General features: G+C 32.6%; 1 protein-coding gene across 1 annotated transcript in view; it reads right to left on the reverse strand.

Annotated features, from left to right (window-relative positions):
- The window catches only part of LOC115874534 (N-alpha-acetyltransferase 15, NatA auxiliary subunit), a 180,258-nt gene that overhangs the window by 24,813 nt on the left and 129,752 nt on the right, over positions 1-25,693 (reverse strand). The window lies entirely within an intron of this gene.

Below are 25,693 nucleotides of genomic sequence, written 5' to 3' on the forward strand. Positions count from 1 at the left end.
TACAAAATGTCCTGTTAATAATTTACCTTTCTTAATGGTAATTCATATAATAATCGAATTAAACATTGAAACTCTGATCTTTCGTTGAGTCTGTCTTAAATAAGTGGAAATATTTTTAGGTATATGTCGATCCCAGGAATATGTCTACGACTTTTTTTCATTGTTGAAAATTTTGTACTTTTCGAAAAATGTTTTCAAATATATTTTAATTTTTGGTTAAAAAACATAACATCTAGAATGGCATTTAGAATATCATAGAATAAAATAAAAATATCTAGAACAATATCATAGTAAATTAAATCAAGAGGAACAAAAACCTAGAAAAAAATGAATGGTTTTTGAAATGTAAGCAACAATTCAACTTTTTTTATTATAGAGATCTACTAGCCCTGAAAATATTTGCACTTTATAACTCACCCTGTATTTGAATGGAGATATATTAAAAATTGTAATATTTTAATACAGAAAACTTTATAGAAAGTAATCTTTCATTAAAAATAAGTAAAGTTATAAATTTTTCTTAACATTCTGGTCGTCTTTTTTTAGGACAGTATGTCCAAGGACAGCTTCTTCACAAAAACACGTATGATGAAACCGTGAACAAAAAAATGTAAACAAAGCGAAAACACTAAGACCTTAAAAGCAATTTAATTAAATTTATACAAAAATGTTTACAAAAAAATATACAGAATATACAAGTATACTTATTTTATGTAAAAGGGCACTACGGCTTTAGAATCCACAGACACGAACTATATTTAGAGTAGATGTATATACATATATTTTTTCAGAAAAACCATTCGTTTACTAGCCCAATTAAAGTAAATATTTGAAAAGAAACACGCGTAACAGCAATTTGAAACCCGATACCGCGTTCAAGCGCAGCTAAGCCCATTAATTCTACACACATTTCCGCATTGTAGACCGTTGATTTTTCGATCTTTTTTTCTAAATCGCACAACTACAACTACCAATAGCTAGAGGCAGGTCGCAATTAAAATTTTCAGCGTTCAAACAGTTGTAATTAGCATTGTGATTAGGGGATGGGATGTTTTCCGACATTTCGATAACTTCGATAGTTATCGATATATCGAATAGCAATAGGTGAATTCGAAACTATCGATATATCGAAATTATTTTTGTGGATTTTAGTTTACCGTTTTAACCACCTCCCCCCTAAAAAACTTGAATATTAGTAAAAAAATTCAAAACTGTTATAAAAAAATAATATTTTTTTTTGAACGTCACAAAACTATTAATTTTTGCGACGTGATTGGCAATATAAAAAACTCACTTTACGCCTAGGCATAACAGTACAAAAATATATTATTAAACTGATATAAAGTGTCAAATTCAACGGGCGTAACTATAGTTTCTCGATATATAATTACATACAAGGTATGACTTTTAAATATTTTTATACTTATTATTTGGAACGTTTGAAATTCCTTAAAAATTATTTGTGGGGTTTGAAAAAAAAATAGCATGTTCTATTCGGAGTAAAAATGACTTTTTGTGGCTCGCCTATATGTCAGTCAAACATACAGTCTTGCCGCAAAAAGTGTCATTTTTAAACGGTTTTATTTAGCTCGACCCGTACGGTATTTATTTATTTGTTTGTTTATTTGGGTCAAAATTAGAAATTGAAATTTAAGTACCTTCCTGTTGTCAGATTGGTCTGAAATTTGGTACACACCTTTAGTTCCGATGACAATACAATATAGTAATATCAATAACATTGTAAATCTAAGATGGAGGCCGGTACAAAATGGCGGATTTCATATTTTTCCACAACCCCCTCAATATGGGTATCAAATGAAAGGGCTACACTAGTAGAATACTGTGATTATGACAAAATTTAAAGTCCAAGATGGACGTCGTTACAAAATGGCGTATTAGGTGCAGGGGCGTAGATAGGTGTATGCTATGGGGGTGGTACTATGATTAAGTCGCAAAAAAAATCACCGTCGGAATTTTTTTGTCGAATTAAAACGACGGCGATTTTTTTGTCTTCAAAAAGATATAAAAACATAACACAAAAATTAAAATATAGATTTGTAAATAACATAAACAAAAATGAAACAACGACGTTTATTAGTTAATTTTCTATAAACTATAAAAAAAACTCTAAACTATAAAAAAACTATAAAAACTATAAACTATAAATAAAACTACAAAACAAAATCAAGTTTTCTAGTACGCTGTTTCGAAAACCTATCAATAACAGCATCAACATTTATTTCAATATCTTTATGGATATTGATTAGAGTTAACCCCACTAATCTGTCCTGACCAATAAGAACACTTTGTGTGCTTTTAATCAGGTCGAACATATTATAAACGATAAATCAACATAATTAAAAGCATACAAAGTGTTCTTATATGTCGGATTTTAATTTAAAAAAATCCTTTCATAGTCAATGACTATTTCAATTCTCGTATCTCGTCAAGCGTCAGGGGGGGGTACTGTCCCCCAGTACCCCCCCCCCTTATCTACGCCCTTGATTAGGTGAGGGCATGAGTAGTCGTGTCCAGAACAGTTGTGTCCAAGATTGTGTGACGTTAGAAGAACAGATAAAAAAAATAGGTGTGTGTGTGTGTGTGTGTGATTAGATGTACCTACGTAGTTAGCGGTAGCTTTACCACCCAAGTTAAGGTAATAGGTTAAAACGTGCTGAGGACTGTATGGCATTAGGGTGGCTAAAAATGTAATGTCGCAAGCGTTTTCCCCTCAAGATTGGGCGCCTCTTGTTGTATATTATAGCCTTGCCCCTCTACTGAACCTCTGGGGGGTCGACCGTTAAAATGTCCATTACTCGTAGGAACAACATGGAAACAATAAATAAAAAAACAAACCAAACCAAACCAAAAATAAAAACGAAACTGCTACACAACGAAAAAGAAGGCTCGAAAAGGCGAAAGAAAAGTATAGAACGAAACGTGCAAAAGAAAGTGAAAATGAAACCTATAGTCCACTACAGAAACGAAGAGAACGGTTAGCAACAGAAACACCTGAGCAACATGATGCCAGGTTAATAGCACAACGTGAGAGACAAAGGCAGCTGGTAGAGTCAGAAACACCTGAGCGTCATGAGTCCAGGCTAGCATCACAACGTGACAGACAGAGAGAGTTGTTAGCGGCAGAAACACCTGAGCGTCATGAGTCTAGGCTGGCATCACAACGAGAGAGACAAAGAGAGTTGTTAGCGTCAGAAACACCTGAGCGTCATGAGTCTAGGCTAGCATCAGAACGCGACAGACAGAGAGAGTTGTTAGCGTCAGAAACACCTGAGCGTCAAACAATGGTTATTATTATTTTCTAGTTTTCAGTGCACATAAGATAAAACCGTTTAACTTAAAAGTTTTTTTACCGATTTTTTATTACTCCTAATTAAACAATATAAAAATTTTATTCAAAGAAAATAAGGTATATTATATTTTCGGTTTTCCTCAAAATTTCGTAAGACCATTTTTTATATTAGACACTTACGATTAGGGATATATTTTTTCCGATATATCGAAGACTATCGATAGTTCTCGATATACAGGGTAAATCTTAAATAAGTGCAAATATTTTCAGGGCTGGTAGATCTCGATAAAAGAAACATATTTTCTCTGTACCATTTTTCAGAAAATCCAAAATAACCGAGTTATTTAAGTTTGAAAATTTAAAAAAAAAATGATTTTTTTTTTAAAAATTTTGAGAGCCACCGGATTTATTCTGTATTTGCATCCCTTTTATTGCCGTAACCATAGAGTAAAGCCGTAACTATGGTAATATCTGAGATTAAAAAATTATAGCGTGGGAAAATTTGCGGTGAACAGGCAGGTTCTAAAAAGTCTTCAAAAAATATACAGGAAAATTTAAAAGAAAATGCACGATTTTCAACATCTTTTTTAGCGAAAAAATCATAGACGTGTTCCTGGGCTCGAAATATACCAGCACTGAAAATATTTGCCCTTATTTAAGACTCGCCCTGTATATTGAATAAAAAGAGGCAAGTTCAAAATTGTCGATATATTACTTATCGATATACCTATATTTATCGACAGTAATCGATAATTATTGATATATCGATAGGTGAATCATCCCTAATTGGATACGCTGGGCTTTGAAACAAATGTAAATTTCACCTGGGATTGGCACGGGCGTGTTTGACTCATAAAACTTGATGTCAGGGCGAAGGAATATTGATTGATGTAAATTCATATTTGTTGTTTTTAATGTGGCGTTTAAATATGTAATTAAACCTTTGTTAATGAAACAATGGATTAAATGTATACAAGGTGTATACAATGTGTATATGAAATGTATATTAAATAAAACCTTGGGCGTAAAAAGTTAAGAATGTTTTTAATCAAAACAGAAATGACTTAAGGACGATGTCATACAGGCTTCCTATTACGAAGTCTTTTTCAGCTGTGGTACGAGATGGATTTTCTGAAACATTGACATTAATTATATTTATATATAATTTTATTAAATAAATTTAATAAATGATATACTGAATTCTAAACCTGACATGTCACACAGACAGTTGCTTAAACAAAAATCTATACCAATATATAAAATCCTTAAGTGACTGACTCACTGATTAATCACGATCCTGCTCAAACCACTCAACGTAAGAAGTTCAATTCTGACATACAGGTTGACTCTAGGGTTAGATAAGAAGGGATTTTTCGAAATTTCAGTTCCAAAAGGGTGAAAACACCCCTCAAATATTACAATATTTTTTATTTAAAAAATGGTCAAGTTTCCGAAAAAACGCTTAAACACGTATATTTTATTTTGTTTTTTTTACATATTTTAAGATTTTTTTAAATGTATACAGGGTGTTTCGAAAAATCTGGTTCATTGATTAATCACGATCCTGCTTAAAGCGCTTGACGTAAAAGCTGATTTTTGGATTGACTTTAGGGTGTAGAGGTTAGATAAGAAGGGATTTTTCGAAACTCGAATTCTAAGGGGGTGATGAAACCACTCCTTAAATATTAGAATATTTTTTGTTTAAAAACCGGTGAGTTTTTCGGAAAAACTCTTAAACAAGTATATTTTATTTTGTTGTTTTACATATGTTAAGATTTTTTAAAAATTTATACAGGATGTTTCATAAAATATGACCATTGAGTAATCACGATTCTGCTTAAACTGCTTGATGTTTAAAGCTGATTTTTGGCACGGATTAACTGTAGGGTGTAGAGGTTCGATTAGGAGGGGTTTCTCGAATCTCAAATTCCAAGAGGGTGAAAACGCCCCTCAAATATTACAATATTTGTTATTTAAAAAACGGTTAGTCTTTCGGGAAAACGTTTGGACACGCATAATTTATTTTTTTTACATATTTTGAAATTTTTTAAAAAATCATACAGGGTGTTCCAAAAAGTTGGTTAATTGATTAACCACGATTCTGCTTAAAAAGCTTATTTTTGGCAAATGGATTTTTCGAAAGTCAAATTCCAACGAGATGAAACTACCCCTCAAATATTACCAAGTTATATAATAATATAGCCATATTGTTTTTTCTCATGCTGACATAAATGTGAGAAAATTTTATCCAGTTTGTATGTTAATGGAAACTCTTGCTTTGCTTTATCATCACCATTACAAATGATTAATTCGACGTGAACGAAGTCGCGGGGGTACACGCTAGTATAATTATATAGACATAGACAAACTTAATAGAATTAATATTTGTACAGTCTAATCAATAATTAGACTCTACAATATTTTTATTTCTCAATAAATTTCTAGATATTTTCATTTTTATTATTCAGTGTCAGTAGAATTTTAACATGTTATAAAAATTAAGGTGGTTGTACCCTATAATCGAAAAAAAACGGCGTCACAGACGGCTGGGGAATAACAATCGATAATAATTTCGACGAGGTCAAGCCATAGACGTCATCTACTAAAAATTGACATAAAACTTGTCAAAAATTAATACTAATTATAGAAAGATTAAAAAAACGTTTCCAGGTACACAATCTATTTATAAAAAAATGGGTTTTCTTCAATTTTAAACTACACTACTTAAAAATAATTTTTATTAAATATAGTACGGGCCAAATAGTCCCAAGTAGCATCTATCTGACTTCGAACTAAATCTGACCTGAAGCGACGTCAGACTTTGTGCAAATTTAGGTCGGGTGTTGGTGATACGACTGGTGACGTCGCTTTCCTATTAAAAGTGACGTCGTTGGATCCGAGTCGGTAAATCCAACGATCTCTCGACGTACAAAATAACAACGTACCATTTTTATTAATTTCCCAACGTCGTTCCAACGTTGGCTTGCACGACGTACCTATACTTAAACTAGCCCGACGTCTACCCGTTGTCCGAATAGGATACGTCTCACTGATAATCCCTAAAGTAACGTCCAATTATATTTTGTTGTATTTTATGTCCATATTTTTAATTTTACGTATGTCTATTTACGTCCCTAAATACAACCCATTAAGTAGCATTTGCGGCCTAATAAACATCATGAACATAACCTAATAAAAGTTTTTGAAAACAAACTTTTTTTTTATTATGCCTATAAAACACTAAAAAGGCATTTAGACATTCATCTACATTTTACAGAAAGAGGTCGAGGCTTTTGCAAAATAATAATAGTAGTAGTGATGTCTTCCCTCCGCCCACGAATGCTTTTTATCCGGAAGAGATGCTGCATTACACTGGTGCATCTTAATTTTATTTGTTAGCTTAGGAAACCAGCAGACCCCATCCTCCTCCCACATGTGAGGTACTGGTTCCAATTCTTTTAAATTTTGTATATACTATCTAAAAAAAGTGGCTGCCCATTGTTTTAAAGAGAAAACAAAAACTAAATTATAGTTGCACAAATCCACAAATCACTGATACGCAAAGTGAGGTTACGTGGCGTACGTTGGAATTATATACGTCATAATACGATTGCCGGTCGGCCGGTTTGATGACTTCGGTCGTGTGAGACGACTAAAGTTGGAGACCCGGTCGGAATTGGTATATTGGTAGTTCATATTCAAGTCGGACACAGAAATCCGCCATTCAGGTATAACAGGTATATTATATATATTATATATATATATATTAACAGGTATCCGATTGTCAGCCATTTTAATTTTTTTTTTGTTTTTAAAATTTATATTCACATTCCGATTTCTAGTAGAATAATATTGATAAGGTTGAGTTTGGGGGGAACCACAGTACAGTTTTATGATTAAACCAGCTAGAAAATAAAAAAAATATTTTGCGAGTTACTTTTTTATAGATATTTTTATTTCAATAAATCTACCTACTTTTGAAGGCGCTCGTTGTTTTCCGGAGTATTTTAATCAGATATATCAAAAAAGTGACTTCCGTTGACAAAACTGATGTCTGGATTAATAATTCAGAATTATTATAATATGAAATTAGATAGGCACTTATAGTTCTATTCGAGGAGTGATTATGAATCCATTTGTAATTAGGTAGTTTGGTTAGGTTTTTATGTATTCTTGGTAGCGAATATGAAACCAAACGTAACGTAAGTGCTTAGCGACGAATTTTAAGTGACTAAAATCCAACGTAATATGACGTTGGTAACTGGTAGAATTACATTCCCTATTAGGTCAGATACCGCCGTCGAGGCGACCTGAGTCTGTATTCCCCATTTAGGTGCAAATAAGGGTCGTCAGGCGGTCGAACCGACGTTGGTACCCGACGTCGGGTTTATTGAACGCGACGTATACCCGACGTTAGATAACGTCCAAATGCTACTTGGGGTGACGTATAGGGCGCGACCTCGTCAAAATTTATCATCGATTGTCATTCCCCAGCCGTCTTTGACGCCATTTTTTTTTCAATCGCATGGTACATATGTTTATATGAGTACTACGGCGTTCTCGATCTAGTACTTCAATCATAGCTATAAAAATCTAAGTTTATTACAAGATTAAGCGTATTACTAACTTTTATTTTATGTCTATTCAGTAGATTTCACTGCATTCAGGCGTGTTTTTCGACGTCTATAACAACGATCCGGCGCTTTTCAGAAAACCTTGAAAATCGAGAAAGACATGCGGGAAATTGTATCGAGGTCGGGAAGAAATTGCCAACCACGCCTCGCTTACAGTGTGTTTCGCATTGGCTTGGCTATTTTTATGAGAGAAAATTTATTCCGTATAATACTGCGAAGACAGATTTATATAGGAATAAATCCACAATTAAACGGCGATCAAGATCGTACACTATCATCGACCTTCTATCAATTAAAATATAACATTTTTTTTATAAAAGAATATTATCAAGTTTATACATAATATGTCAGAATTTTGAACTTTTCAGGTCTATATCTGACCGGCATGAAAAACGATTTTGGTGATTTTTTAACCAATTTCTAGTTAAATTATTTGACTTTTTGGGCTCTTTTTAATTTAAACATTAATATTCCCATGTATCTATTATACAGGGTGGCGCCTCTCATACGCCGCGGGAGCTCCAAGGAGAACGGTAGTTTATATCAAAATGAAATTTTGTCAGCATACCTATGTAGGTTAACTGAAAGCATTTTATAAAAATATATAGAATTATACAGGGTGTTCTCAAAAAAAGTTACACATCAAAGTTGTATTTTTTTTTCTAATGGAACACTCTATATATTAATTGATTTTCGGATTCTAGGAAAAAAATAAAGATGAGTTTTATTAAAGAAGCATATAACTAAAATTTAAGGATTTTGACATGTTTCACATTTTGTGAAAATGAAGAAATTTCGATAATAGCTACCTAAATTTTAGTTGACCTTGTATAGCCTGATATTTAATTACAGTAACCATTGTATGTTAAACCAAATTGAAATTTGACCCGAAAAGTTATACAGGGTGATACAAAATTAATATGGAACATTAGTCACTTTTAAAAGCAAGTTACTCCTTTATTTTAAATGGAACACCCAGTATATTTTTCCGGTGTTCAATGGGGAGTCTATATATCTTCAAAATATTATTAAGGTTGCCTACCCTTCAGACAAAGATTTTCCTAAATCTTTTAATTTTTATGATTTTGCGTCATTAGATCTTTATTATTGGAAAAAATCTTGAGTGGCTGTGTGATATACCTTTTGTTAATTTAACAAAAATTAAAGATTGTATTAGTAATTAATTATTATTGTAATGTATTATTTTAGTAATCTAGTTTCTTTTTACTAAATATGAAAATGTTTAATCAATAAACACTAAAATGATTGATTTTTGATGGAAAATTGATTTGTTCACTTTTCAAAGCTTTCAAATATACGAATTATTGAACTGAAAAAAATTACTCTCAGATAGATTTTTTAGTAAATTTTATGCTCTTTAAAAGTGAGGTAAAAATCCTGCGTTCTGGGGATATTCTTTTCTCGGTTATTAGGTTTATTTTAACCCAAAAATTCCATAGGTTAGTTTTTTTGGCTCATCCTACTGTATGAGTTATATTATAACTCATACTTCTATATTCTACACATACCAAACACACTGGTTAGCTATTAAACCGACACTCGGTATATATTAAACCACAATTATAACAGTTATTTTTTATCTTGTAATGCCATAATATACCAAAACTCCTTGCCATATTCAGTAACTAGAAACATAAACATACACCATACCTAATTACTTAAGCCCAAAATTTTAATTGTTCTACATACATATACGTGCATATTTCTTTTTTCGGACAATATATATCTAATCAAAATCTATGAACTTTTACGGCCTTGGTACCTGTTTGGGCCCACGCCTATGGCTTGGTACTTTCATCGCCTTTGTTTATCTCCCAATTTTATCACGAATTTAACGAATCATTAGGCCATATTTATAAAGTGATCTCGTTAAAATACGAAAAGGATCTTGTACAGTACGCTTGCGGAATAATAATGATAGTTTAGAAACATTTTTTTTTCTTTGCTCTGGTATGTTGAAAGAACCATGTCGGAAGTGTATAAATAAAAATTACAGGGTCTCTTTTTTTTAGTAGTAAAAAAAATTCTAGTATGTAAATTTTGAGAATTTCGAAAAAAAAAACATTTATGTTGTAACACTACATTTAATATAACAACAATTATATCAGTTATACTACCCAGCGTCCTTTAAGCAGAAATCTACGCTATCTAAAGATAAAAGGGGTAAAAGTGGTGTTTTAATGCTAAAAAAGTGTCGACATATTCACCAGGGACGTGCATATGGGTTATCACTGAAATATTTTCTAAAAAAATCATGTACGCCACTGACTTTTTTTCTCTGGTTAGCGAAATAGTGTAAGCCGTTTAATGCCGATTAAAATTTGTCTCTTGATCGATTGGTCGATGTCTATTTCGGCCTCCTTGATGAGATAAACGCAATTTTACGAATTTGTCTTGATCCAAGTCTAATAGCAACCTTTAAAAAAATATCATTAATTTGCGAAAGTTATTGCAAAATATATTTGCAAAATTTCTCCATTTTTTCATTTTATTGATTTTATGGAAAGAACTGTTCATCAAAATGTTGTATCCTATGTTATAGGGCTTGTTTCTCTCTACAATTTCCTGTTTCACAATGTACCGTTTGTGTCCGGAAAGGGTTCATAGTTTCATAGTTGTCGATTTTCGAAAGAAATCAGTGCATGTATATTATTTTGTATATTTTTCATTTTATTGATTTTATGGAAAACACTGTTCATTAAAATGTTGTATCCTATGTTATAGGGCTTGTTCCTCTCTACACTTTCCTGTTTCACAATGTACCGTTTGTGTCCGGGAAGGGTTCATAGTTTCATAGATGTCGATTTTCGAAAGAAATCAGTACATGTATATTATTTCGTATATTTTTCATTTTATTGATTTTATGGAAAGAATTGTTCATTAAAATGTTGTATCCTATGTTATAAGGCTTGTTTCTCTCTACAATTTCCTGTTTCACAATGTACCGTTTGTGTCCGGGAAGGGTTCATAGTTTCATAGTTGTCGATTTTCGAAAGAAATCAGTACATGTATATTATTTCGTATATTTTTCATTTTATTGATTTTATGGAAAACACTGTTCATTAAAATGTTGTATCCTATGTTATAGGGCTTGTTTCTCTCTACAATTTCCTGTTTCACAATGTACCGTTTGTGTCCGGGAAGGGTTCATAGTTTCATAGTTGTCGATTTTCGAAAGAAATCAGTACATGTATATTATTTCGTATATTTTTCATTTTATTGATTTTATGGAAAGAACTGTTCATTAAAATGTTGTATCCTATGTTATAGGGCTTGTTTCACTCTACAATTTCCTGTTTCGCAATGTACCGTTTGTGTCCGGAAAGGGTTCATAGTTTCATAGTTATCGATTTTCGAAAGAAATCAGTACAAGTATATTATTTCGTATATTTTTCATTTTATTGATTTTATGGAAAACACTGTTCATTAAAATGTTGTATCCTATGTTATAGGGCTTGTTTCTCTCTACAATTTCCTGTTTCACAATGTACCGTTTGTGTCCGGGAAGGGTTCATAGTTTCATAGTTGTCGATTTTCGAAAGAAATCAGTACATGTATATTATATCGTATATTTTTCATTTTATTGATTTTATGGAAAGAACTGTTCATTAAAATGTTGTATCCTATGTTATAGGGCTTGTTTCTCTCTACAATTTCCTGTTTCACAATGTACCGTTTGTGTCCGGAAAGGGTTCATAGTTTCATAGTTATCGATTTTCGAAAGAAATCAGTACATGTATATTATTTCGTATATTTTTCATTTTATTGATTTTATGGAAAGAACTGTTCATTAAAATCTTGTATCCTATGTTATAAGGCTTGTTTCTCTCTACAATTTCCTGTTTCACAATGTACCGTTTGTGTCCGGGAAGGGTTCATAGTTTCATAGTTGTCGATTTTCGAAAGAAAATTATAATAAATCGGAAAAAAAATAAAAAGACTTTAACCCTTTGTAGCTACGAAACAAAGCAGAATCGGACCTATGTTGATATGAAAAATAAATCTTATTTTTACGTGAGGAATCTCCCCAAGATATATCACATATTTTTTTAAACACCCTGTAGACGGTCAGTTTTTCGTCTATACAGAACTTTGTATGTGTAGATGTTTGTGAAAAACTGGAGTTTTTTTATTACCCATTCAAATACTATTTTGAAACCAACTGAAGATAAAACAAAACAAAATAAGTAACAGTACAGAACATAGTACATACCATGAAACATAATCCTGCATATTAACCTTGTACAATTTACATTAAATTAATATTTAATATTCAAATATCAGAGAAAAAGCGTTTATTTACCGAGTATTAAAACATTTATCACTGCGCAACATCGTCTTTACGCCTATATACAAAAATTCCTCGATGTACTCTCATAAAACTCAAGAATATAATAGTTCTTAAGATAAATCTCGGAGGCTATATACTGCCAATCCCATATATGTCCATATACGTAGGGTATTTGGCACATATACCACTGGGCGATGGTAACAAAACCATAAATTAAAAGGTCAACCTTGCTCCTGTCAATAATAATAAAAAATAAAACAATTTTCTTATCTTTAGTGAACTATTTATTAGCTCTGCCATTTGCGGTGACTTTACAAATTGTTATGGTAGATCGTGTGGCATGTTATTATTACTTTTTTTTGTTGTAGGAAAAAAATTAGGACAAACTGACTGCCAAAAAGGTGTTGGTAATTGTTTTTTAAATGGTCTTGATATAGAAAATATAAAACGATTGTCAGTAAGTAATTATTTTTTAAACTTAACTGGCCCTCAGGGATATTAGCAAACGTACAGGAGCCTCAATATACCGTATGATAAAAAAAACAGTGTCAAAGAACGTTTTCAGATACACAAATCTAGATCCAAAAAATTATTTTTTTTTCTCGAATTTTAAACGACACCATTTAAAATTAATTATTATTTTTACCGATTATAAAAAAAATTGGCGCCGGGAGGCACGTATAGCCGCCCATACTAAAATATGTTAATAAAAAGTTGGTAGGCAGTTCTTTTAGTTTCAAAGTAAAGGAATTTTTCCATTTTTAGGTTAGCAACTTGCGGCCCTGCTGACGCAATGCCGTCTCTAATAAAACAACCTCACTTGACTATGGCTGAAATCGCACTCCATAGTCAATGTAGATAGTTTTAGTGTTAAGAATAATAATTTTAAAAAATATGTGGTCATCTTTTGACAAGTTTACATTAGTTTATTAATTGTAGTAAACATTATGTGGTGTGTGGTGTGAATATTTTATATGTAATTTTTTGGATTATATTCGACACTATTTTTTTCATATGACACAACACTGATGAAGGCTATAATGTTACCCGAAACGTTTTTTTTAAACCAAATAAAAATAATGAAAAACCAAATGAAAACTTAATCAGCGTTTTTCCCGAACCTAAATCACAAGAAAATCAAAAATTTTAGAATAATTTTACATATAAAATGACAGCGATCTTTATTTCATAGCCATCGCTGACGCCTTTTTTTCTATGATATTGTATTATTTGCAAATATAATTTTTCGAACATTGATACTTGCTAAATATATATATATATATATATATATATATATAAATTTTGTGAATGCAAATAATAATACATCACTATTAGTAGATATTGAATGTTTTTTGTTAAATTAGATCGATTTTCAAACCCCAAAATTTAAAATATATTTTACATTTTATCCATTATCTGATGTACCTATACATTATTTGTATATTGTAAAACATTTGCTGCATTTGTGTGGTTCATAGTTTATTTGCCAAAGTATTTATTACTATAAATAGGTATATGTATTGTATTTATTAACTGTATATTATGTATATTTCATGTAAACTATATAATTTTTAAAATACAATGTTTATGAATAAACATGTATCAATAACAATGTATCATGAATACATGTTTTGCATGTATTCTACAACATATTTATTAATCCGTAGTATCTAACTAGCGTGACGTCATCAATCTCGCTCTGAGGCTGTTCTATTAGAGACGGCATTGGTCTGATATTTAGAAATGTCAAAAGCTGATGACATTTTACTTTTGGCAATTATGACATTTTGTGTTGATTTTTGCAAGAAGAGGAAGAACTGTCACTTGTTTTATTATTTTCCTTTTCTATTTCACGAAAGTAAAAAGAGTTACCTATCTGATTCGTTCGGACACTCAGTTTAAAGAATAGCAGTAACTTTTTTGACAGAGGGATTTTTTATTTGCCATGTTGGTAAGAAATAACGGTCAAAATTCAAAGTTATTCATTTTATAGACTATAATAAATTATAACCCTTTTAAGTTTTAAAGCCATCTAAGCTCCACTAAAAATAAGGAAGACTACGGGCCAAGTAATGACGTCTAGGGCTTGACCTCGCCAAAATTAATATCGATAGTCATTCTCCAGCCGTCTTCGACGCCGTTTTTTTTTCGATCATACGGTATTTTGGTGACTATATTCTCGGAAGATTATAGGTAATGAACTCGCCATAAAGGTTAGAGACATTTCTTAAGATTGTATTCGTTATTTATCCATAACCCATAGTTTGACATTTTGACAATATATTATCACGATCCAATGTAATCTCAAGCCATTTATGTCATTATAAGTGACCATTAACATTAATTAAATGTTCTTCGCAAATCACTACCTTCGATGTTGTCGGTGCAATAACTTTAGTAAGCGTCGTGCTAACTAAAAAATATAGTACTCACAGTGTTGTCAACAACTCCAAAATTCCATTAAAAGATTGATAAAATGTTTAGTTTCGGAGATACAAGGTGTAGAAGTTTAATTTTTATTTCGATTTTTTCCAAATAATTTCTGAAGTAACGTCAATATTTGGATGAAAATTGGTGTCTGGGAGTTTTTTGGCATGAAAAATTTGATTTTGATGTCAATATGACTCCTACTTGTAGAGGGCGCCACCTACATATTTTTAACTGGTTTGAAGAGTAATAACTTTTCGTCCGTACCTGTATAAAGCTACTGAGTAAAAAATATACATTTAGGAGGGTTTTTTTACATAAAAAAGGTCTTTTGCATCTACTTGATATGCAGGTTAACTTGTCGTATGTTTTTTTGACTACTTCGGAGGTAATGATAGATGAGTTCAGCGCCGACATTGGCTGCTTTTCTGTAGTATTATTCTAACATCTACCAAACCTGGTAGAAATTCTACTCAACTGGCAACACTGAGTGCTCATCTTCTTCGATTTGTCAAATTCGAGCGTAATTTTCATAAACACCACCATCGGAAGGTTACGAGTAGTGAAATATCAGTCGATTCCCACAGAGACCTATTAACGTTGACATTAACTGGCTATGGAATAAATAAAAAAACAGAAAAAAAAAGGATGGAATAGAGAAGATTCTCGTCGTGTTACAGGATTTGTAGCAACATCGTGTAGAGTGTGCTTCTAAAATCGAAAGGTTTTTGCGCCAAAGACGATTTAATTCACGTTCATAGTCATCCGTGTCAATTAAATTATTTGTTGAGGTGAATAGTATTAGAATCATTAACATGTATAAAAAATGGCTAATTTGTTTCAACCCAACATAAACAAGCAAAACGTAAACAAACCCTTAGTTTGAAATACAAAGTACTCTTTTTCGTTTTGATCATTCCGGTTTTGTTTTTGTTGACACTTCTTGGAGTAGTCCTAGATTCAAAAACAGTTTTAATTTTATACTGTTTGGCTATTCGCCTGATTTTTTCTGATGTTCCATTCAAACATGGGATCGTGAAGAGAGAGAAAGCATCTTCCTCAGGCTGGTGCACCAATGAGTTTCCTCTTGACGATCGTCTCTCTTTAGACACACATACATTTGTCCCTACTGAGATGACGCCCTCTAAATTTTTAGTTTATTGTCTAAAAAAATAACAGACCATTGTAAACCCTTAATATTCACAATAAACCTTGCCCCAAAGACGATTCGTTTCCCATTTAAATTACATGAAAATTTGCCACTTTTTTCTCTTGTTCTCTCACAGCCATGACAATCACATATTCTTGTACAGATTGAACGCTCTACAAATAAGGTCTGTTACACTTTTTCGATAAACCTACTCCTTCAAAAGTTATCCTAAAATTTTCAACTTTTTTGACAATTGAAAGGAAAACTATTGAATGCATGACAGGTTGTTAATTCTAAATTCTAATACTTATTATTTTTGAACTTGTATTCTTATGCAGTACTTAATTAACTAATTTTAAGTAAGTTATTTTGTCAACACTCTTGCCAACATATGGATTTTTCTACGCAAGCGCACTTCAACGCATTTAGTATGTGAGAACGGTAAATAAATAATTCTTTATAGTGCTGTGGACGTTTTATCACGCTTTGCCAATTAGTATCGGTGTAATAAAAACGTTATATACTCTTTAAGGATTAAATAATATATTAATATTTTGTCTAGAGGTGAAGATAAAAAACAATATGCGATTTAGATTGTAAGCGAGTATAAGAAGAAATATCAAAATCCAACCAAAGAATGTGTATTAAAATAAATCAGCTATACTTGCTTTAAAGATACGCGCACACTGACCAGAGCCGCACGCGCCGCACAGAGGGGATTTTTTCCAAATTCGTGGCCAAAATTTAAAATTCTGAAATGAGCAATATTCTCATAATTAATATTTGAAACGACAGGCAACATATCTATCTATTAAGCTAAAAAAAATTATTATAAATTTTTACCGTATTCTCTAGTTACGTTGATCCAAAGTTAGCTTTGGCAAGACAAAATGTTATGCTGGCTGTCATTACTTAAATTTTCGTTACTAATGACGTTTGGTTTTATTGTGTTTCCAATAATTTTTTGCGAAAAGTGAAACATGGATTGTGTACCTTCATGTATGTAGAATAATATAATATTTTACTTAGTAGTATTTTAAAAATGCATATATAAACTTTTATTGGTTTTGTTTTCTATTGTTCAAAATGAAGAAATAAAAAATTAAGCGTTCATTCGGTTAAGCATTTGGTACCCTATTAATGCGTATTAAGCTCAATGCCTTTCACTGTCTTATTTATCAATGCTTAATCTTATTAACTGTGTTAAAAGTGACTGCTAGTTTTTGCTAATCTGTTCAAAATAACAGATTTTTGGCTCTAAACGTAATGTGAAATCTACTTATATAATAGAATAAACTGTCTCACACACACTAACAGCCACTTGCATCAGCATTTTTTTTAAAAGACCGTTAGGTTAAGGGTCTTTTAAGTGCCATTTTAACACTGATTGATGACCTGTACGTCACGTCAAATAAATGGCACCTTTAAATTTAATTGTCCTTTAGTTATCGGACACTTAAAAAAATGTCTGTGAAAGTGACTGTAAGTGACAGATATAGGCTCATATCAATGCACAGCTTAAACCTCTGGGTCTAGAGACTCGAAATTTTGCACAAATGTTTCTTATACAAAGTAGGCGAGCAATAAGAAAGAATTTTATAAAACTTGAATTTAAAGGGGTTGTAACTACCCTTTCAATATTGAAATGTTTTTTATTTAAGAAACCACTGGTTTCGCGACAAAATGCTTGAACACGTATTTTTATTTTTGTTTTTAACATACGAAGATATTTTTTTCCACAACGATTGTCCCATAGGGGGTGAATACAAACCCCTTTTCATCAAGCTGAAACCAATGGGAGTAAAAAGCTGAATTTTGGCTTACGTATAGATTGTTAGGTGTAGAGGTTCAATAAGTAGGGATTTTTCAAAACTCAAATTTTAAGGGATGAACAACCCCTTAAATATTTTTTATTTAAAAAACTATTGATTTTGGTAAAAAGCGATAGAAAATACGTGTTCAACAATTTTTCTGCAAAATTAACCAATTTTTAAAATAAAACATATTTTAGGGGTTGTACACTCCCTTAAAATTTATATGTAATGAAAATGAAAAACATAAGAACAATTTGCAAAAAATACATGTTTAAAGATGAAAACTACTGAATATTTTCTTCTAATAATTAATATTACCTCTGTTTCGAACTTTGCAATTTTTTGTCACCCTGTATAGCATCAAAGTGTATAATAGACATTTTCTTAGTAAATATGACTCACTTTTAATGTAAATACTAGTTTCGAAAAGAAATAGTAAGTTTATGCTACAAAAATCATTTTGGTCGCGAATTTGGAAAAAATCCCGTCTGTGGGCCGCATCGACCGAAGACAAACATTGTTTGTGTTACCACAGATTATACAGATTATAAACTTATCGTCAAAGGCATTGTTTTTCGTGGTGCCAATTTTCGGAGTCGCGCACTAGTTAGGTTACTAGTTTGCGCACAATCACGCCCACTTATGTCCTCTAAAATTGTGCACAGCGCCTGACCGGCCTTGTGACCGGCCCAGTTTTTACGTTATTTAAAAGGGAGTTTATTTTTGCACACAAGAAAATTTACTCGTTTGCTCATCGTTATAAAAAACAATCTTCGTACCACGAGTTAGGGACAAGATTTTTATCTGTATACTTATAGTATACCTAATCTGTGGTGTTACTTTCAATGAAGGTGCACACACTATCCAGAGCCGCACGAATCGCATCGACGAAAATTCGGCCAGCATTGTTGAGCCAGAATGATTTTCGATAAATGCGGCTAGTGCTGCTGACGTCACACGCAATTCCTTCCACTCCACGTAAGTAGCCGAAGAGGAGATTAGAAATTCAATAATGCTAAGAAAGTTCGCAAATTTTTCATGGCTCATATTGAAAATTTTTTAGTTCATCCTCAATTAAATATGGAAATAATGTGGATTTTTGCAAATATTGTGAACCTATAACCACAGATTTGGTATTCTATAAGTATACAGATAAAAATCTTGTCCCTAATTCGTGGTACGAAAATTGTTTTTTATGACGATGAGCAAACGAGTAAATTTTCTTGTGCGCAAAAATAAACTCCTGATTAAACAGCGTAATAACTGGGCCGGCCATAAGTAGGCGTGCTTGTGCGCAAATTAGTCACTTAACTAGTGCGCGACTCCGAAAATTGGAAATGCAAACAGTCTTCGTCTTGGACTTGCTGCAGGACTCTTCGAAATCTTTCGTTTTTTTAACAGAATTATATAAGAGACAGTTTCTACATAGAAAATATTTAAATAAATAGTATTTTTAGTAATTTAATGCAAATAAAACATTCAAGAAAGAAATTATTAGAATATTTTGTCTTTCGTGATAATAATGTTATTTAATAATGAATTTATACCCTCCAACCGAAGAATCATACTTCTTCAGCTAATGGTAAACTGCTGATGGACACATGTCATCCAGTTCAAAAGGACCCAGTCCAGGAAAGTTTTCTCGTTATAATTTGCTTTTAATATATTCTCATGGTGATAATAATATTATTTAATAATGAATTTATACCCCCCAACCGAAGAATCATACTTCTTCAGCTAATGGTAGACTGCTGATGGACACATGCCATCCAGTTCGAAAGGACCCAGTCCAGGAAAGTTTTCTCGTTATAATTTGCTTTTAATATATTCTCATGGTGATAATAATGTTATTTAATAATGAATATATACCCCCCAACCGAATAATCATACTTCTTCAGCTAATGGTAGACTGCTGATGGACACATGCCATCCAGTTCGAAAAGACCCAATCCAGGAACGTTTTCTCGTTATAATTCGGTTTTAATATATTCTTTTGGTGATAATGTTATTTAATAATGAATTTATACCCCCCAACTGAAGAATCATACTTCTTCAGCTAATGGTAAACTGCTGATGGACACATGCCATCCAGTTCAAAAGGACCCAGTCCAGGAAAGTTTTCTCGTTATAATTTGCTTTTAATATATTCTCATGGTGATAATAATGTTATTTAATAATGAATTTATACCCCCCAACCGAAGAATCATACTTCTTCAGCTAATGGTAGACTGCTGATGGACACATACCATCCAGTTCGAAAGGACCCAATCCAGGAACGTTTTCTCGTTATAATTCGGTTTTAATATATTCTTTTGGTGATAATAATGTTATTTAATAATGAATTTATACCCCCCAACTGAAGAATCATACTTCTTCAGCTAATGGTAGACTGCTGATGGACACATGCCATCCAGTGCGAAAGGACCCAATCCAGGAACGTTTTCTCGTTATAATTCGGTTTTAATATATTCTTTTGGAGATAATAATGTTATTTAATAATGAATTTATACCCCCAAACCAAAGAATCATACTTCTTCAGCTAATGGTAAACTGCTGATGGACACATGCCATCCAGTTCAAAAGGACCCACTCCAAGAAAGTTTTCTCGTTGTAATTCGGTTTTAATATATTTTTTTGGCGATAATAATATTATTTAATAATGAATTTATACCCCCCAACCGAAGAATCATACTTCTTCAGCTAATGGTAGACTGCTGATGGACACATGCCATCCAGTTCGAAAGGACCCAGTCCAGGAAAGTTTTCTCGTTATAATTTGCTTTTAATACATTCTCATGGTGATAATAATGTTATTTAATAATGAATTTATACCCCCCAACCGAAGAATCATACTTCTTCAGCTAATGGTAGACTGCTGATGGACACATGCCATCCAGTTCGAAAAGACCTAATCCAGGAACGTTTTCTCGTTATAATTCGGTTTTAATATATTCTTTTGGTGATAATAATGTTATTTAATAATGAATTTATACCCCCAACCGAAGAATCATACTTCTTCAGCTAATGGTAGACTGCTGATGGACACATGCCATCCAGTTCGAAAGGACCCAGTCCAGGAAAGTTTTCTCGTTATAATTTGCTTTTAATACATTCTCATGGTGATAATAATGTTATTTAATAATGAATTTATACCCCCCAACCGAAGAATCATACTTCTTCAGCTAATGGTAGACTGCTGATGGACACATGCCATCCAGTTCGAAAAGACCCAATCCAGGAACGTTTTCTCGTTATAATTCGGTTTTAATATATTCTTTTGGTGATAATAATGTTATTTAATAATGAATTTATACCCCCCAACTGAAGAATCATACTTCTTCAGCTAATGGTAAACTGCTGATGGACACATGCCATCCAGTTCAAAAGGACCCAGTCCAGGAAAGTTTTCTCGTTATAATTTGCTTTTAATATATTCTCATGGTGATAATAATGTTATTTAATAATGAATTTATACCCCCCAACCGAAGAATCATACTTCTTCAGCTAATGGTAGACTGCTGATGGACACATGCCATCCAGTTCGAAAGGACCCAATCCAGGAACGTTTTCTCGTTATAATTCGGTTTTAATATATTCTTTTGGTGATAATAATGTTATTTAATAATGAATTTATACCCCCAAACCAAAGAATCATACTTCTTCAGCTAATGGTAAACTGCTGATGGACACATGCCATCCAGTTCAAAAGGACCCACTCCAAGAAAGTTTTCTCGTTGTAATTCGGTTTTAATATATTTTTTTGGCGATAATAATATTATTTAATAATGAATTTATACCCCCCAACCGAAGAATCATACTTCTTCAGCTAATGGACACATGCCATCCAGTTCGAAAGGACCCAGTCCAGGAAAGTTTTCTCGTTATAACTTGCTTTTAATATATTCTCATGGTGATAATAATGTTATTTAATAATGAATTTATACCCCCCAACCGAAGAATCATACTTCTTCAGCTAATGGTAGACTGCTGATGGACACATGCCATCCAGTTCGAAAAAGACCCAATCCAGGAACGTTTTCTCGTTATAATTCGGTTTTAATATATTCTTTTGGTGATAATAATGTTATTTAATAATGAATTTATACCCCCCAACTGAAGAATCATACTTCTTCAGCTAATGGTAAACTGCTGATGGACACATGCCATCCAGTTTAAAAGGACCCAATCCAGAAACGTTTTCTCGTTATAATTCGGTTTTAATATATTCTTTTGGTGATATTAATGTTATTTAATAATGAATTTATACCCCCAAACCAAAGAATCATACTTCTTCAGCTAATGGTAAACTGCTGATGGACACATGCCATCCAGTTCAAAAGCACCCACTCCAAGAAAGTTTTCTCGTTGTAATTCGGTTTTAATATATTTTTTTGGCGATAATAATATTATTTAATAATGAATTTATACCCCCAACCGAAGAATCATACTTCTTCAGCTAATGGTAGACTGCTGATGGACACATGCCATCCAGTTCGAAAGGACCCAGTCCAGGAAAGTTTTCTCGTTATAATTTGCTTTTAATATATTCTCATGGTGATAATAATGTTATTTAATAATGAATTTATACCCCCCAACCGAAGAATCATACTTCTTCAGCTAATGGTAGACTGCTGATGGACACATGCCATCCAGTTCGAAAAGACCCAATCCAGGAACGTTTTCTCGTTATAATTCGGTTTTAATATATTCTTTTGGTGATAATAATGTTATTTAATAATGAATTTATACCCCCCAACTGAAGAATCACACTTCTTCAGCTAATGGTAAACTGCTGATGGACACATGCCATCCAGTTCAAAAGGACCCAGTCCAGGAAAGTTTTCTCGTTATAATTTGCTTTTAATATATTCTCATGGTGATAATAATGTTATTTAATAATGAATTTATACCCCCCAACCGAAGAATCATACTTCTTCAGCTAATGGTAGACTGCTGATGGACACATGCCATCCAGTTCGAAAGGACCCAATCCAGGAACGTTTTCTCGTTATAATTCGGTTTTAATATATTCTTTTGGTGATAATAATGTTATTTAATAATGAATTTATACCCCCAAACCAAAGAATCATACTTCTTCAGCTAATGGTAGACTGCTGATGGACACATGCCATCCAGTTCGAAAGGACCCAATCCAAGAAAGTTTTCTCGTTGTAATTCGGTTTTAATATATTTTTTTGGCGATAATAATATTATTTAATAATGAATTTATACCCCCTAACCGAAAAATCATACTTCTTCAGCTAATGGTAGACTGCTGATGGACACATGCCATCCAGTTCGAAAGGACCCAGTCCAGGAAAGTTTTCTCGTTATAATTTGCTTATAATATATTCTCATGGTGATAATAATGTTATTTAATAATGAATTTATACCCCCCAACCGAAGAATCATACTTCTTCAGCTAATGGTAGACTGCTGATGGACACATGCCATCCAGTTCGAAAAGACCCAATCCAGGAACGTTTTCTCGTTATAATTCGGTTTTAATATATTCTTTTGGTGATAATAATGTTATTTAATAATGAATTTATACCCCCCAACTGAAGAATCATAGTTCTTCAGCTAATGGTAAACTGCTGATGGACACATGCCATCCAGTTCAAAAGCACCCACTCCAAGAAAGTTTTCTCGTTGTAATTCGGTTTTAATATATTTTTTTGGCGATAATAATATTATTTAATAATGAATTTATACCCCCCAACCTAAGAATCATACTTCTTCAGCTAATGGTAGACTGCTGATGAACACATGCCATCCAGTTCGAAAGGACCCAGTCCAGGAAAGTTTTCTCGTTATAATTTGCTTTTAATATATTCTCATGGTGATAATAATGTTATTTAATAATGAATTTATAGCCCCCAACCGAAGAATCATACTTCTTCAGCTAATGGTAGACTGCTGATGGACACATGCCATCCAGTTCGAAAAGACCCAATCCAGGAACGTTTTCTCGTTATAATTCGGTTTTAATATATTCTTTTGGTGATAATAATGTTATTTAATAATGAATTTATACCCCCCAACTGAAGAATCATACTTCTTCAGCTAATGGTAAACTGCTGATGGACACATGCCATCCAGTTCAAAAGGGCCCAGTCCAGGAAAGTTTTCTCGTTATAATTTGCTTTTAATATATTCTCATGGTGATAATAATGTTATTTAATAATGAATTTATAGCCCCAACCGAAGAATCATACTTCTTCAGCTAATGGTAGACTGCTGATGGACACATGCCATCCAGTTCGAAAGGACCCAATCCAGGAACGTTTTCTCGTTATAATTCGGTTTTTAATATATTCTTTTTGGTGATAATAATGTTATTTAATAATGAATTTATACCCCCAACTGAAGAATCACACTTCTTCAGCTAATGGTAAACTGCTGATGGACACATGCCATCCAGTTCAAAAAGGACCCAGTCCAGGAAAGTTTTCTCGTTATAATTTGCTTTTAATATATTCTCATGGTGATAATAATGTTATTTAATAATGAATTTATACCCCCAACCGAAGAATCATACTTCTTCAGCTAATGGTAGACTGCTGATGGACACATGCCATCCAGTTCGAAAGGACCCAATCCAGGAACGTTTTCTCGTTATAATTCGGTTTTAATATATTCTTTTTGGTGATAATAATGTTATTTAATAATGAATTTATACCCCCAAACCAAAGAATCATACTTCTTCAGCTAATGGTAGACTGCTGATGGACACATGCCATCCAGTTCGAAAGGACCCAATCCAAGAAAGTTTTTTCTCGTTGTAATTCGGTTTTAATATATTTTTTTTGGCGATAATAATATTATTTAATAATGAATTTATACCCCTAACCGAAAAATCATACTTCTTCAGCTAATGGTAGACTGCTGATGGACACATGCCATCCAGTTCGAAAGGACCCAGTCCAGGAAAGTTTTCTCGTTATAATTTGCTTATAATATATTCTCTCATGGTGATAATAATGTTATTTAATAATGAATTTATACCCCCAACCGAAGAATCATACTTCTTCAGCTAATGGTAGACTGCTGATGGACACATGCCATCCAGTTCGAAAAGACCCAATCCAGGAACGTTTTCTCGTTATAATTCGGTTTTAATATATTCTTTGGTGATAATAATGTTATTTAATAATGAATTTATACCCCCAACTGAAGAATCATAGTTCTTCAGCTAATGGTAAACTGCTGATGGACACATGCCATCCAGTTCAAAAGCACCCACTCCAAGAAAGTTTTCTCGTTGTAATTCGGTTTTAATATATTTTTTTGGCGATAATAATATTATTTAATAATGAATTTATACCCCCCAACCTAAGAATCATACTTCTTCAGCTAATGGTAGACTGCTGATGAACACATGCCATCCAGTTCGAAAGGACCCAGTCCAGGAAAGTTTTCTCGTTATAATTTGCTTTTAATATATTCTCATGGTGATAATAATGTTATTTAATAATGAATTTATAGCCCCCAACCGAAGAATCATACTTCTTCAGCTAATGGTAGACTGCTGATGGACACATGCCATCCAGTTCGAAAAGACCCAATCCAGGAACGTTTTCTCGTTATAATTCGGTTTTTAATATATTCTTTTGGTGATAATAATGTTATTTAATAATGAATTTATACCCCCCAACTGAAGAATCATACTTCTTCAGCTAATGGTAAACTGCTGATGGACACATGCCATCCAGTTCAAAAGGGCCCAGTCCAGGAAAGTTTTCTCGTTATAATTTGCTTTTAATATATTCTCATGGTGATAATAATGTTATTTAATAATGAATTTATAGCCCCAACCGAAGAATCATACTTCTTCAGCTAATGGTAGACTGCTGATGGACACATGCCATCCAGTTCGAAAGGACCCAATCCAGGAACGTTTTCTCGTTATAATTCGGTTTTAATATATTCTTTTGGTGATAATAATGTTATTTAATAATGAATTTATACCCCCAAACCAAACAATCATACTTCTTCATCTAATGGTAAACTGTGTTGTAATTCGGTTTTAATATATTTTTTTGG

This window comes from Sitophilus oryzae, unplaced genomic scaffold (assembly GCF_002938485.1).
Source record: "Sitophilus oryzae breed Bouriz unplaced genomic scaffold, Soryzae_2.0 scaffold_1297_pilon_pilon, whole genome shotgun sequence".
Lineage (NCBI taxonomy): Eukaryota > Metazoa > Arthropoda > Insecta > Coleoptera > Curculionidae > Sitophilus > Sitophilus oryzae.